The following is a 13,336-nucleotide window of genomic DNA, read 5'->3' on the forward strand; positions in this document are numbered from 1 at the left end:
TGTAGTGCCTGCTGTCCAGCCATTGCCAGTGGAACTGTCCTTGGCCCTGTGACATCAGCTGCTTCATCAGACTCCCACCATGCCATACCACCACCACCGCTCCACAGCCCAGCTCCTGGACTACATTGCCCACCCACACATGCCTCGGTGGTTGTCATGTCTGCACCGTCTTCTTCAGACCAGAGCATTAACCCCATGGCAGCGAGGCAAAGGGCTGTCAACTTCACTGCCAGGGAAGTTGACATCCTGCTAAAGAAGGTCCTGCAGCATTATGATGCCCTCTTCAACCCAGCGATGCAATGCAGCAAGGCAGGATGTCAGCAGATCTGGGACAGGTTAACAAATGCCATCAACATGGAGGGGGTGGTATCCCACACCTTCAAATCCGTGCACAAGAGCTGGGAGGACCTGAAATCCAGGACCCACAGCCAGGCCCTGCGCTACATCCAGGCTGATGCCACTGCAGAGGTGCATCGTGCTCTCAGGTACCAGATGTCAAATACCAACATACAGGTCCTGGAGAAGTTTTACCCGGTGCTGCACACCCAGGTCGGCGAGTTACATGAACATATCGACTGGTGAGTATCTATGTGGTGCAATGTTCTACGGTGCATGTGCATATTGCTGCATGTTGGCAGTGACCCCCTTAGGCTTTCAGCAAGTTTGCCTCTGAGATGGATGTCTGAATGCACGCCCCAGACATTGCTCTCCATGTGTGCATTCAGATGATATGTATTTTGAATGAGATATCATTTGCATTGTCTGTTGTAGTGCTGCCTCTCAGACCATGCACATGTTTTGTTACTTGTGTCTGTGACGTGCCTGTATGACAAGTGTGACAGTTGAGGTAGTGTTGACCGTGTCATGTGGATGCATGATGTTTATGTGTATATGCCAAAGATGGTAATGTGTGACTGGCCATCACTCATGCCTGGATGCAACAAGTGAATTTGGATGTCTGACATAGTCATGTAGAGGGATTACAGTTCACAGGACTCTGATTTGATTGTTCATCACACTGTTTGGGGACTCACAGTTGATGTGTGTGCATGACATGTGTATGTGCATGTTGCTGTGGCATGCTGCTGACATGTGCATGTGCAAATGATGCATGTGTGTGGAGAATACACAATTGATTGGTACTGACAGTGGCAAGTAGCCTGAAGTGAATGTCTGGAGTAATGGCCAGGCATGCATTTGCATGGATGTGGATTGCAAGTCCATGTGTGTGAGTGTGGAGGTTGATGGTTGTTCACTAGACTAGTCATGTCCATGTGAATGTTGGTATAGCCACGCACAAATTGGTGCAGTACACTGATGGTTCTGTTCTGTGTCTCCTTCTCCACAGTTGAATCTGATGAAGAGGGTGGAACCAGTGCTGGTGAGCATGGCTGCAGGGATGCCTCCATCAGGCAGAGGCTCAGGACCCAGCCACGCCCCGATGAAAGCACATCTTCGGGGAGTTATGTGGCTGTGGCCGCACCAGTGACATCGGGCATGGCTGCCGGGTATAAGTTCAAGAAGTTGAAGGTGGGAGTGGACTCCTCAGTGGCAGTGGGGACAGGTGATGCCACACAGGGTCCATCCATGTCAGAAGACGCCCCAGAGTCATGCAGGTTGGGGGAGGGATGGGTGAGGGGTTGGCCATTGCAGCGCAGCCCATGGAGTCAAGTGGGGATGTTGTGGTGGGCGTGCCTACTGCAGTTCTGCCAAAAGGGCATGAGGCTGTGCAGGCCACTGTGTAGGTGTCTGTGCACAATCTAGTCCCTGGGCCATCGGATGCAGCTATATGCGCCTGCTAGGAAGCCTCCACCCAGACCCACCACCCAGTGTGGGCTGATGTGTCCACCCAGACCGACACCCCCTTACCATCTGGTGTTGCCATTTGGGAATATGCACTACCCCTGCAGGCCTGGGTGGCGAGGCATACAGCTTTCATTCATGATGGTGTGCAGGCTACACATAGTCTGATTGCACATCATCACAGTGAGGTATGCCGCCTCATCACCTGGCTTGTAACATGCCTGTTCCATGTTGTGCTCCATGGTCTGTTCACTGATGCAACCTCCTCCCCCATCATCCTCCTCTGTGCACCAGTCATCCTCCGGAGAGCCTTCCTGTCCAGATACCACCAGGGCCCCCTGTGCACCAGTCCCAACCACATTTTCCCAGTCTGGTGGAGCCAACATCCCTGCCCGATTTGGGAGCCAAGGTTAATCAGCTAAGGTAGTCACATGCCTATTCAGGCACCAATAGGGTCACTGGCAATGGAGGGACAGCAGGTACCCAGGAGCAGGGCATGGGTCGTACGCCCCAGGTATCGTCATCACCTTTGAGCACGTGCACACATAGCAGGCACTGGGCACGGTGGCAGCAGGTAGCAACCAAGAGGAGGCTGCATTTACCAGGGCAGAACATCTAAAGGAGGCCAGTGTGAAATATGAGGCAGGAGGCACCCGTGGACCTGAGGGACAGGATGTCTTCCATGTTCCGGAGATATGGGCAGCAGATCGGAGCAGAGAGTCAGCGGTTCAGGAAGTGAGGATTCTGTTGGCCAGGGCTAGGATTAGGCTGCATCGGGGAAGGAGGCAGGCTGTCAATCTGGAAGCCACTTTCAATGAAGCCAAGGTGATAGAGACACAGATGCTGGAGATCCTGCTAGACCTACAGGCAAGAACAGAGGTCCACATGAGGAGTGAGGACTTGGCACTGGACTCAGTCCTGGTATAAAGCCTATGTGAGATTGGCAAGGAGGAGTTGGAATAGCCGGCTGCCTGTGTACATAGTTCTTTAGGTGTGAGTTTCCTTTCTTTCTTTATTATTTTCCCCAGACTTTTCAGACAATCCTTCCCCGTTTTTATTGTATGGAGTTGTTTAGGCATAAGGACATTATTTTTGTACATATTTAACATGCACTACTTGTACCTTCATTTGAAATTTTATTTTTGTACATATTTCTTTAACATATGTTGTTCTGTTTATTACATTCCACGCTTCGTGCAGTTCATTTGTGTGTCGGTCTATTTGCTAGTTCTTTCTTCAGTCAGTGCATCTCTCCTTTGCAAGTCATGTGTCTTGTTGCATGCATGCTTGTTTATTGTTGTTGAAGGGATGGTTAGGGATGGCAGGATGCAAATGTGCCTGACATGTAGTGATGGGAACATTAGGCGCCTGGGACTGCACTGTATTTTTGGATTAGCATTTACCTGTGTTGCATCACTGTGTGTTTGGCATCAGTGTGGTTGGGGTGGAGGGAGGTGGGCTCACTGTGGGAGTGTTCCATGGTCACGTTCATAGCACATTATTTTGTCATTGATGTATAAAACACATGTCATGCAGACAAGACACCTTCACCAGCATGTACAGTCACACAATGCTTTCTCTCATGTGTTGCTCAACCTATTCCACTGGAATGCAGTAGTGGGCCATATTTGTTCTTCCAGAGTGGATGCACAATTCATCAGTCTCTGTGAGTCATGTTGTCTCTAGCTGCCCTACTATCACTCATGCATGGCCCTGTCATGTGATTGTTTCCTGGCAGGTATTTTGCCCCACCGCTCACTCATGCTCAGGCTGTGACATGTCTATCCATTGTTTGTATATCTTGCAACAACTTTTGGTATGTTTGCTTCTGTCATGGGCACACATGCTGACACTGTGCTTAGATGCCTTGGCAATATGCCATGGACAGCATGCACATGTTTTTGCAATCACTTGTCACATGTGTATGGTAGGGGATTATTAAGGCCTGGAAGTGTGTGTGAGCAGATGCTCCACTCATTAATGTGTAAAAGCAAAAAGAGAATATCGAGGCTGAGTACCACAAAAGGAAATCCACCAAACATGGGCTTACAAAGATACACAGATCTTTATTCTACAACTGAACAATTTTCAAAGGAACAAAGTATCAGATAGCTATCTGGCCCTCAGTACATCACAGCGAATACCAGCCCTTTCGGTGTGAGAAGTGAGTGGGGCTGTACTCAGAACACTCACTCTTTTTATACAATTCTCTAACATGATGTCCAGCCCATCTACAGGTTAATCATTCCTTGGGCTAGGGGTTCGTGCCACGTTCACTTCTAATTTATTCACCTCTATGCATATGGATTAATCCTAGTTTATACACAAATAAGTCACAATGGCAGCAGTGTACCTCTGGATTTAACATTAAGCCTTCGTACATATTTTATGCAATGCAGTTCTACAAGTGTTCACATTCAGTATTTAAACAACATTGTACTTAATATGCTCACAGATCAGTTTCATTGGCACAGGTAATCCTTGATCTACAGGTCAACGAAGGACAAGGTCTCCTTACATGACCCTAACATTTGGCCTGCGGGCGGTTTAGGCATTAACTTCATGTAGAGGTCAAGACAGCCAAGTTACATACAGAAGAACACTGTCCACCATTTTAGAACACAGGGTGACTTTGGAGTGAGAAACAAAATGGCAGATGAACCTAAAATGGCAGCTAAATCGATCTAAGGTCGGAACCTTGCAACGCAGATTTCTTCGCAGAGCGACTGAGCTTAGGCCAATATATACAATAAAGGAGGTACAATATGATATCCATTTAACAAACCCTCCTTTTGGCCTAAGCCAAGAGCTAAACTACTTCTAGTCACTTTACGAGTAACTCCACGTCTCAATGTCCATACATCCTGAATCACTATCGGAGATATCAATTGCCATAAGATCAGATACTAAGATTTCCTTCAACACATATTCGTTGGAGATCTACTCTGGGGCATTTACTTTATGCCCTAATGTACCCATCGCTTGTGCGCAACATCCCCCTAACATCGAACACATACCAGGAAGACATTGTATACAACAACAAAGAAACAACAGAATACCCAAAATAATCAGCAAGACCGAAAGTAGTTTCCATCCCCAAGATTGCAAGAAGTCCCAGAACCAAGCGCTAAGATCCCAGTTTCCCTCGGGAACATGCACTTCTGAACTTAGGACATGCAGATTCTGTATTGCCTTAAAGATAGTTGGGGAGGAATCTGGTGCGAAAATACAGCAAGCGGAGCGCACAAATTTACATATCCAACCACGCTCAGCCAGGATGACACCTAATGCCATCCGGTTCTGAAGTGCTACTAACCTTATTGCTTTCTGTTCTAGAGTTATATTATAGAGTATGTCGGTGGTCCAGTTGATGGTCCTCTCCAGTACTCTTGCTAGTCTCCTGATATCTCCAGAGTTCATTATTTGCCCCCAAAAATGGCACAAAGGATTTAGCTACATGGCCCAGAACTTGTGCTGAAGTGTCACCATTCTCGTCCCACCGTGGATGAGGCTTTGAAAGCTCTACAGTACTTGCAATGAATACCCCGGGTAACAGAATCCCTAAATAACAAGTTCCCTGCCATTCCCTGGGTAACCACGGAAATGCTACATTACCACAAACTAAATAGACAGGTTCGAATACATACAAAGGTCTGTCCTCATCAGTCAAACTCGCAACGTTGGTGCAACCTTTAAAATCACCCATTAACTTAGTACCATTCCTTTGTATGCAGAAAGAAACTGAATCGGGGGTATGGTTAACAGTGTAGGAAGGAGGCGTGGCATCCTTATTGCCTATAGGAGCCATCTTGAAAGAGATCAAAGATTGAAAAGGACGGGACATCTATCAGAAGGCCTAATAGAAGCAACATTAAGCTTACTCCTATTTGCAAAAAGCGAGCATCCCAGGGGCGTCAGAACACTTTTTCAAACTCGTTCAAGTTAGTCCCATCAAAATTCCCCAAGATGCTATCGTTCCATCGGCCAAAGAATAGTGCTCTGAGAAAAGCATAGCAAGCAGTTGTCAAAGGTACAGGATGAATATACCAACCTAACCGCTTATCCCTGTGTTGCAGTAACTTTGAACAGATCCAACAATTAGATTTGTTAAAAATGGCATGTGTAGCATTCATGATAAGTAATAGTGTGTTGTTGTGATAATTCTGTCTGTGCTGAGAGTCTCTAGGAGATAGAGTATGCAGATGCACGAAAGGAGTAGAAACAGTAGGTACATTTTCAGTAGGTAACAAATTCTCAAACGGATGTACTTCTTCTAAATACCAGAAACCTAAAACAATGACTATTGTGAAACCAATTAACATTATCACAAGACAGCAATATGTTTTCGGGGCCCACACAGTGGATTGTCCATTTTCACAGCTGGTCACACATTTTCTTATCTGTTCTGTGCATGCGGGAGCAATTGCAGGCATTGTATTCTTCAAACAAAAGCACCAATGTTATTTGCTGGTGACCTTCAGGCTGAGCATTTTCTTAGTTCTTCCACAAACCCTAGCCAACAGAATCCCCTTTTGTACAAATGATAGGGCCAAAAAGACAAGCCCTTCGATGATTTTCCTTGATGGCACAGCTGAACCGTGCAGTAAGTCTATTTCCTTGAACGCAGATCGTACCTTGTGGTGCCTGGTACTGAGTGATCTGTGAACAATGTGTCGTCACTTCCCGTTGGAAGTGACAAATCCAAAGCAGGATCTGATGCAAGATCCGGAACAAATTCAAAAGACAAAACTGTTGGGGAGTGTGAAGATGAAATGGCTGTTTCCCCAGGCCTCACAAGCTCAGGGAGAATCTCCGATGCACTCTCGATGCTGGTTTCTGCTTCGTGATCATTGGTTACAGCATTGGTGAGGGTTCTGCATCTTCTGTATCGTGTGGCACTGGGTGTGGAATTCTCTTGGTGTACGACACATGTATCCAATGCTTCCGGCCTGCTACCGGAACCGCAGTCTGTGTGACCAGCAAAACTTGGAAGGGGCCCCGCCAGCGAGGTGCGAGGCAAGAAGATCGCTCAAACGATTTCACAAGGATCCACTCTCCTGTTCGTATACTGTGATCGGGACCCTTGTACCTTACAGGTTAAGCCTCTCGCACCTGGTGATAAATCAAATACAGATTTTTATTTAACTGGCCACAATAGTCAGAGAGAAGTACATTTTCGACGTCTCGTAAAGAACGAGACTTTGGGACATTCCAAATATTAGCTGGCCTACCCATAACCACCTCAAAGGGAGAGAGCCCAGTTTTAGTTTGAGGGGTTGTTCTCATAGATAACAACATGATGGTAAGGCGTCTGGCCATTTTAGTTTGGTACCGGCACACGTCTTAGCGAACTTGTTCTTGATGATGCCGTTGTGTCTCTCTACTAGTCCAGCACTCTGAGTGTGTCTAGCCGAATGGAACCATTTATCGATCTGTATTCCTGCACATATTTGCAGAATTACAGCAGCTATAAAGTGTGGACCATTGTCTGACCAGATGACTCTCGGCAACCCAAATCTTGGAAAATATTCCTTCAACATAGTCTTTGCCGTGGTCAAAGCTGTGGCATCTTTGACAGGATAGGCTTCAATCCATTTGCTAAAAGCACAGATGACGACAAATACATACTTGAAATTGTTGCAACGCTCCATCTCAATAAAATCAAAATTAATAACCTCGAAGTGGACGGAAGGTGGACCAAAACTACCCCTAGGAGTTGATGTGCCCTTTCCCACATTGTGCTGCAAACCAATCATGCACCCCTGAACGAAGCGTTCAGCTACTTTAGGGATTTTGTCATTTAACCACACATTTTGCAACATTTTAGTGATTTTACGAGCACATATATGAGTGGGACCATGAGCCATAACAACCATCATCATAATATATGCGTTAGGCAGTAATCACTTCCCTTCAACTTTGTCCACCCAATACCCATCATCATCCAGTGTCCCCAAACTCTCAGCCCACTTCTTAGATTCTTCTAATGTGGCATTGGCTTGGATATCCCTTACGGCTTCAATACCCTCATCCAAAGTACAGACATTTGTGACTTCCCTTGAAGTATACATTTCTGAAGAGAGATCAGTGGCGGTCTGTTTGGCTATATGGTCAGCAAAAGGGTTCCCTTTTCCTACATGATCTACAATCTTCTGATGCGCTGTGCATTTTATGATAGCTAGCTGAATAGGGAGTGCAAGCGCTGAGAGTAACCGTACTATCAAGGAGCCATGTAGAATTTTGTACCATGTGAAGTCAAGAAACCTCTTTCTGCCCAAAGTCGACCGAAGTTGTGAACCACCCCAAAGGGGTACTGAATGTCAGTATATATGTTTACTGTAAGCCCTTCGGAAAGTTCACAAGCTCGGGTCAATGCTATAATCTCTGCGGCCTGCACAGAGTTATGCATGATTCTCTTGGTTTCCACAACCGTGCTCAATGTAGTGATTGCATAAGCAGCTGTGGATGTACCATCTGGAAGTTTAAAGCAAGAGCCATCGCAAAACAGCTCCCCTTGTGAATTGATCAAAGCAGCATCTTTCAGATCGATTCTACCCTTTGTCTCTTGTTCGGTATTGTAAAGGCAGTCATGTGACTCTTCGTCACTGCAAGCAGTACCTTGCGGGAAAGGTAAAAGTTCAGCCAGATTAAGAACACAACACCTCTTAATTTGTATGTGCGGTGCAAACAAGATCAATTCATATCTCGTTAATCGTGCAGAGGTGAGGTGTTGCGTTTGTGTTCTGTTTAATAGAACATCTGCAGAGTGAGGTACCATCAGGGTTAAAGCATGGCCTAGGACCATTCCCTCGCTCTGTTTTACGGACGCAGCAGCAGCAGCGACAGCTCGCAAACATCTTGGCAAAGCGCATGCTACAGGATCAAGGGCGGAAGAAAAGTAGCCGCACAGCCTATTCTTCCCTCCATGTTCTTGCGTTAATACAGCCAAAGCACATCCATCACATTCATGCACACACAACACAAAGGACTTTTCATAGTTTGGGGTGCCCGAAACTGGTGCTGAGCACAATACAAATGCTTGCTAGTGTTCCAAGTTCCACGGCAATGGTGAAGAAATGCCCTTCTTCGTCAGTGCCAACATTGGTTTAATCACTAAGGAGAAGTTTGGGATCCATTACCTACAGTATGAAGCCATACCTATCAAGGCTCTAACTTCCTTCTGCGTATTTGGGACAGACATGCTAGAAATTAGTTTTATCCATTCAGGCATCAACCTTCTTTCCTCCTTTGACAGGAGATAGCCTAAATAGGAGACATCCTGACAACAGTATTGGAATTTTTTAAGCAAAGCTTTATGCCCATGTTTAGCCAAATGAATAAGCAACAACACAGTGCCCTCCTTACAAGCGCTCTCTGAGTCAGCAGCTAAAAGCAAGTCATCAACATATTGAAGCAGTGTACAAGTAGAGGGCAACTCAAGGTTATCGAGCTGCTCTTTCAAAGCCCTACTATAGATGCTAGGACTTTCCGTGTAACCCTGCGGTGCACGGGTAAAGGTAAACAAACGTCCCCCTAAGGTGAACGCAAACAGGTATCTACTGTCTTTGTGTATAGGAATACTAAAGAAAGCATTCTTTAGATCCACGGCACTAAAATGAGTAGTTGAAGCCGGGATCATGGTTAATATTGTCGTCACATCAGGCACAATTGGAAATTGTGGAGCAACGATCTTATTGATGACACGTAGATCAATTATGAAACAAAAAGGAATTGCATTATCGCCTTTTTTGTACACAGGTAAAATCGGACTATTGCACAAACTACCTGCAATTTCCTCAATCACCCCTTGATGCACAAAATCGGAGACGATGCATTTCAAAGCTTGCTCACCATCGACCGAGATCTTATACTGGGGAATATGTGGCAGCTTTACTCCATGTTTCAAGATAATCTTAACAGGTTCAATTTGCAAGACACCGACGTCATTATCATCAATAGCCCACAAACACTCCGGAACATGACTAAATTCCGGCGGCAAAGGTCTGGTCAAGAATTGAGAGGCAGAAAGTTGCTGTGGTGAAATCGTCAAATGCAGTCCATCAGAAGAAAAATGGATTACCGCATTTAATTCCTTCAACAGATTCAACCCCAACAAATTCTCTCCACAATTCGTAGTCAAAAGAAATGGACAATGGTCCAAAAATGGACCCAAGGTAATCGGTACCGGCGAAGAAACCGGGCAGTGCCAGAAAACCCTACAGAAACATTGGTTTGCTCCGACAGTGGAATGTTTGGAGCCCGCAAATGGTCAATGGAACACTTCTGTGCCCCTGTATCTATCAAGAATAGATGTTTCCTATTTCCCACTAACATCTCAACGTAGGGACCTTTCTTATTAACGGGAAGAGGCGTTGGTTCCAAACCCTGTTTCGGACAATCCTAGCGAAACAGAATGCCGTCAAAAGGAAGTTCTTCAGAGAGGTAAGCAGCAGAAGGATGATCAAAAATGTTTCTATTATCCACACTCGATGTCTGATTGTCCTGCAAAAAAGGTTGCTGTGAATCCTATTAAAACTGACCTCTACCAGGACCCTCTACACCTGGGCGACCTCTGGATCCTCTACACATATTTCCAATTTTGTTCTTTCACCTCTGCAGGAGGATCGGGCATTGTGCACGCCAATGACCCTCTTGTCTACAATATGCACTCTGGTTAATGTTTACAGGACCCAAGGGCACATTTCCTTGTGGAACGTACTGACCTCTAAATTGCGAATTACCTCCTCTGGGGCCTATAACAATTTGCTGCAATAGAACTTTCGTCTTTAAGTCTCCTTTTCTCTTTTCAACCCTTTCTTTTTCGTTATTGACATGATTCTCATCGTTCTGAGCCATGTGCAATACTTCTGACTAAGACTTCACTTGCCAAGCGCTCTCGGAGGACATCATTTGCGATTGGATGTCAGGCAGCAATCCACGCACAAATGTGTCCACGAATAATCTTTTCCAAGACTCTGTGCCTAAATCTTGTCCACTGAAATCTGAAAATACCTGTTTGAACCGATTAAAGAATTCGATAGCACCCTCAGACTTCCCTTGGACACAGGCAGTAAGCTTGTCCCAAATAATTCTCTTTTCAGGAATTATAGATTTCAATTTGTTAACTATTCTGTCAGGCAAATGCCTTGCAACGCGGATTTCTTTGCAGAGCGACTGGGCTTAGGCCAATATATACAATAAAGGAGGTACAATATGATATCCCGTTTAACAAATGGACCTCTGGTGATTCCAGTTGGTTGGATTTGTGGACTACATGTTGTTGTTGCAATTCATGGTGCTGTCAGACCACAGAAGCTCAGGTGAGCAGCAGACATGCATGTCACTGGTAATGTGTCCGACTGTCAGGGTGCTGCCTGTGAGTGGTGTCACAGGTTAGGGGGGTGCTTGTGGGGGTGTCCAGTCTGGAGGGGGCTGCCTGTGGGTGGTTTGCAGTCTGGAGGGGACTGCCTGTGGGGGGGGTGGCACAGGTGAGGGCGGCTGGGTGGTGGTAACCAGTTTGGAGGGTGCTGGCTGTGGGGTTGTCTCATCTGGAGGGGGCTGCCTATGGGTGGTTTACATTCTGGAGGGGCTGCCTGTGGGGGGTGTCACAGGTGAGAGGGGCCGGGTGGTAGTGTCCAGTCTGGAGGGTGCTGCCTGTGGGGTGTGTCCTGTCTGGAGGAGGCTGCCTGTGGGGGTGTCCAGTCTGGAGGGGGCTGCCTGTGGGGGGTGTCCCACCTGGAGGGGGCTGCCTGTGGGGGTTGTCCAGTCTGAAGGGGGCTGCCTGTAGGGGGTGTACAGTCTGGGGGGTGTATGTGGGGTGTCCTGTCTGAAGGGGCTGCCTGTCGGTGGTGTCCAGTCTGAAGGGGGCAGCATGGGGGGGTTTCCAGTCTTCAGGGGGCTGCCTGTGGAGGGTATCCTGTCTGGAGCGGGCTGCCAGTGGGGGTCTCACATGTTAGTGGGGCTGCCTGTGGGTGGTGTCACAGGTGAGTGGAGCTGGAGGGTGGTGTTCAGTCTGGAGGGGGCTGCCTGTAGGGGGTGTCCAGTCAGGAGGGGGCTGCCTTTTGGGGGTGTCACTGGTGAGAGGGGCTAGGGGGTGGTGTCCAGTCTGGAGGGGGCTGCCTGTTGGTGGTGTCCAGTCTGGAGGTAGCTGATTGTGGGGGGTGTCACAGGTGAGGGGGGCTGGGTGGTGGTGTGTGGACTCCAGTGATTCATGTGCAGTAGGTGGGTACGAGGACAGGATGGGTTCCGAGGGTGTAGGGGGACTCACATTTTTGTAAGGGGTGTGGCCTACACTTATGAGGGGTGTGCCTTATCGCTGAGGTGCTGCCTGGCACACATTTTATCTGGGGTGTGTCCTGGGATTGCGAGGTGAGACACGCGATTTTGCTGGGGTGTGGCCTGTGCTTGCAAGAGAGGGCATGCATTTTCTTTGAGGTGCAGCCTGGGATAGCGAGGTGAGGCACACAACTTTACTGGGGTGTGACTTGGCTTGCGAGGGAGGGCACGCATTTTCTATGGGGTGCGGCTTGGGATTGTGAGGAGAGGCGTGTGCTTTCGCTGGGGTGTGGCCTGGGCTTGTGAGGAAGGGCATACGTTTTCTCTGGGGTGTGGCCTGGTGTTGTGAGATAAGGCGTTCAATTTCTCTGGGGTGTCGCCTGGGCTTGCAAAGGAGGGCATGCATTTTCTCTGGGGTGCGGCCTGGGTTTGCTAGGTGAGGCGCGCAATTTCGCCTGCCTACTGGATGTTGGGCCAGAGGTGGCGTGGATGCTTGCACCATGTTAGTCCTTTGGGTTGCTTTTTGGTGTGCATGGGGCGGGTTGTGGGCGTTCCTCGCGCAGCTGCGCAACGGCTACTAATGCGTCTTACAATCTATCAATACACGTGGCACGCAATATTTTTTCTGCGCCACAGCTCGCACAGGTTCCTTCTCGCTGTGCGCCCCTTGCGCCATTTCTGAATCGGGCCCTAAAGAGATTTTACTAAGAACAGCTCTTCCAAAGCATGTCAGCCATTCCTTCTGTAAGTATAGATTTCATGTTTTGAATACACAAAAGCAATTACTTTACAAATAAAATATGCAATACTGGATAGACTTGTATTATAGAGGTGTATGGATGACAATGAACTGGAGAAAAATAAAGCAATTTAAGGAATGAAAAACATTACGCTGTATAATAATGATACCATTAAACTTGCATCGATTCTGTGCAGCTTGTAAAAATAAACATATTTTTTTCCTGTCGAGGAGGAGAGGATAAACGTATAAAGGTGTTGACAGCTTATTAGAATATATCCACACCACACACAGCTAATTACACTGCCTCAGGGAAAAAAAGGAAAACTTGTGTTGGAGAGGAATGTAGCATGTTTATGTTATGCACTTCAATTAGGCTAGGTTTATTTTTGAGAAAACAAGTGTTTTTCAAGCTTCACCTGGCTTGGGTGCTCATTTTCGAGTCCCCTGAAGCGTTATAAAAGTTGTTAAAGGCAGGTGTAAATGTGTTAGGCTTTTCTTCACACCTTTTTAAAACCT

Source organism: Ambystoma mexicanum, chromosome 10, assembly GCF_040938575.1.
Source record: "Ambystoma mexicanum isolate Mex_15411 chromosome 10, UKY_AmexF1_1, whole genome shotgun sequence".
Classification (NCBI taxonomy): Eukaryota; Metazoa; Chordata; class Amphibia; order Caudata; family Ambystomatidae; genus Ambystoma; species Ambystoma mexicanum.